Raw genomic sequence first — 2,851 nt, 5'->3', positions numbered from 1 at the left:
CTGGATGCTGGATCTGGGTCGCGGGGCCCAGGTCTCTCGCCCCCTCCCTGGCCCGCAGGCCTTGAGCTGGGACGGTCTCCCCTCCAGCGCTGCCCCCTCTTCCCCGCCCAGCGCTGCGACCGTTGCTGGAACGGTCGCCGCTTCTGGGCCAGCGTCTCCCACCTGGACATTTGCCTAGCGACGGATGCTTCAATCCTCCACGCTGCATTCAAGAAACTTTCATCTCAGTCTCTCTACTCTCCTCCCCTCTCCCTTCTCCTCCCTTTTTCTTCTCTTAATCCCGGGGTTTTATGGGCTGAGCATTAAGAAAATTCGCCTGCAATTTGGGATTAGATAAATACTCTCATTAGGATTAAAAAAAAAAAAAAAAAGTCCGTGCTACTTGATACCTCCCCGACTTCCCCGAGACTGGTGGCAGCATCTGGAACCGAGAGCGCCGGGCTCTGGCGCGGCGGGCCCTGGGGACCGCGCGGGCACATTCCAGCGCGGTCCCCAGTTCCAATTCGCCAAGCCGAACCCAGATCGGGCGCTAAGGCTGTAGGCGAAGCGGGGCCTGGAGGAAGCACGGAGTGCGAGAGGTTGCGGAAACTGGCAAGAAGAGCAAGCGCCCTGGCTCCGGAGGGCAACCCAGGCACGCAGCGCGCAGGCTGGCAGCTCCGGGCTACGGACGCGGACGCCGGCGACGCGCACCCCAGGGCGTCCGCGACTCTTTCCCCCAAAATCAGTGCGCTCCGACCCTCTCTTTTTTCCGGATCCCGGGGCGGGGGTGTATTTCGTTTCTGTCTTTAAATGTCGGCACCATCTCGGTGGCCGTGAGCCGCGGGCCTCGTGGGATACTCCTAGCGGGGGCCTGCGCAAGCCGAAGGTGTATCCCCGCCAGGCCAGCGCTGCCTTGTGCGCTGTTTCTTTTCCTCTTTAAAGAGCGCGCGCGCGCGCTCTCTTTTTCTCTTTCCTCTCGTTCTTTTATTCTGCTTTCTCTTTCTCTCCCTTTTGTGAATGGGCCGCGGTGGCTTTGTTCTGGAGAGAAGCGCCCGTGTCGCTGACTTTTGTGAACCAGAGAGGGATCTTGTAAAACCTCCTTTTCTCCTTCGTACTCCCCCACTCCCACCCCTCCTTTCCCTACCCCTTTGATTAGATGTTCCTTCATCGTCCAAAAAAAAAAAAAATGTAATTTCGTTGGTCTGGCGGCCACTTTCTTTGAACATTAGCTCGCTTTCAGCTCCAACTTCAATTAGAAGGAGTTGATTTTGAGAGATCAACAAAAGAACCGACCAAAGCCTTATTAAAGGTCCTAAGAAGATCTCCTGGGTCCTTTGAGAAGCAGTTAAGGAAACAGTGTGCCCTCCATCATATTCTGTTACCGTATTTTATTCGGACTCCAAAGGAAAGTGTCGCTTGGGGGAGGGGGAGGCACTTTGAAGAGCAGCGGCTTCGGCCCCTGTTCAGAGCGCGGGCTTCCCCTTCATTCTCTCCCGCGCCCAGCGTCCCGGCAGCTCGCGGGCCCGACCCGGCTGCCCGGGCACTCCCCGCGGCGAGGCGCCCGGCAGCCCCCGGACTCGCCCTCGCGCTAACTCTGCTCAAACTTTCACTCCGCCAGTGGAGGTGGGGGTGGGGGGAGATTAGGAAGACGGGATAGAAATTCCTCGAAAGGGCGTAAAGTGTCCAAGATTCAAGAGGACTTGCCATTTAAAAGAATTGCTTTGCTCGGGGTTGGAGTGAAAGCGCTTGTGGGTTTTGTTGTTTTTTGTTTTCACTCTTCGAAAAGTCCAAGCAAGTAGACATTGTTTGGGAAGTTTCTTTGGCTTGGGAAATGGGCTAGGCCAGTACGAACAATCCGGGGAAACCGTCTCAAGGAGGCTCCCTCCGCCGTCCGTGGATGAGACCTCGAGGGTAGAGGTCCACGGCTGCCTTTTCTATCACACGGCCCCTGGTGGATGTGGTCTCCAACGAGAGAGTGTGAGGAAAAGAAAAGTTTTCTATCAAAAGCTTTAGCCTGCGGAGTGAGGTGTGTTGTGAGGGGAAGGGGACGCTGGCTTCGAACGTGCGCCAAGACTTGCAAGCGCCCTTGCTGGGACCGGGAAACAGAGGCCCGAGAGCCGGTAGGCGGAGGCGCCTGGCCCGTGGGTGCTCTTCCTGGCGCAGTCGTCCCGGGGCGCAGAGGACCGACCGACGCCCCCGACTGCTCCGCGCTCGGCGAAGTAGCCTGCGCCGGCACCGGCCGCCCATGAGGTCCGCAAGCAGGTGGGGGCGCAGAGAAAGGGAGATGCCGGGGCCGCGGGAGCGGCTGGGAGCCCGCGCTCCTCCAGTCAGCCACCCCGAGTCCTCGCGCCCACACCCGGGCCGCGGAGCCCCGTGGCGCGCAGGGGAGCGAAGGAACCGGTTTTCCAGCACCTCTCCCCCCTCCCCGCCACTCCCTTGGGAGCGCCAAGAGGGCGAGAGAAGGGCGGGGGCCCTGGGGCAGGCCTCGGGACCCGCGGCCCCCTCCGCGGCTGAGGCTCGGGCGCTCCGCTCGCCTGGCTCGCCTCGCCCTCGCTCTGCGCCGCGTTTGCCTGCTGAGCCCTGGAGTTAGCGCGCGACCGGGGCGGGGCGGGCGGGCGGGGCGGGCGGGGTGTGGGGGCGGGGAGGGCGGGGGCGCGCGGAGGTAACCCCCGGCTCGCGCTGCCATTGCCCGGCTCCCTGTCACTCAGCCCGCGCAGGGCCCCCGATTGGCGGCCTAGCCCCGTTACGCACTCGCCTCGCGTTCACATACTCGGGGAGGGCAGTAGAAAGGTGATCAATCTTCATCAGGCTACATTTCCAATCACCTAAACAACCGAGCAAGACAAGCCACTCCGACAAGGTAAATCGCTTG

At 61.1% G+C, this 2,851-nt stretch overlaps 1 protein-coding gene across 1 annotated transcript in view; it reads left to right on the top strand.

Annotated features, from left to right (window-relative positions):
- The first annotated feature begins 2,688 nt into the window (after window positions 1–2,688).
- The window catches only part of OTX1 (orthodenticle homeobox 1), a 6,860-nt gene continuing 6,697 nt past the window's right edge, over window positions 2,689–2,851 (top strand). The window contains exon 1 of the mRNA XM_051842862.2: window positions 2,689–2,839. The gene's annotated coding sequence lies outside the window, so the exon portion shown is untranslated. The remainder of the gene's footprint in view (window positions 2,840–2,851) is intronic.

Source organism: Oryctolagus cuniculus, chromosome 2 (genome assembly GCF_964237555.1).
Source record: "Oryctolagus cuniculus chromosome 2, mOryCun1.1, whole genome shotgun sequence".
In the NCBI taxonomy this organism is placed as follows: domain Eukaryota; kingdom Metazoa; phylum Chordata; class Mammalia; order Lagomorpha; family Leporidae; genus Oryctolagus; species Oryctolagus cuniculus.
The sequence above is the reverse complement of the archived record's forward strand: the minus strand, read 5'-3'. Positions and strand labels throughout refer to the sequence as shown.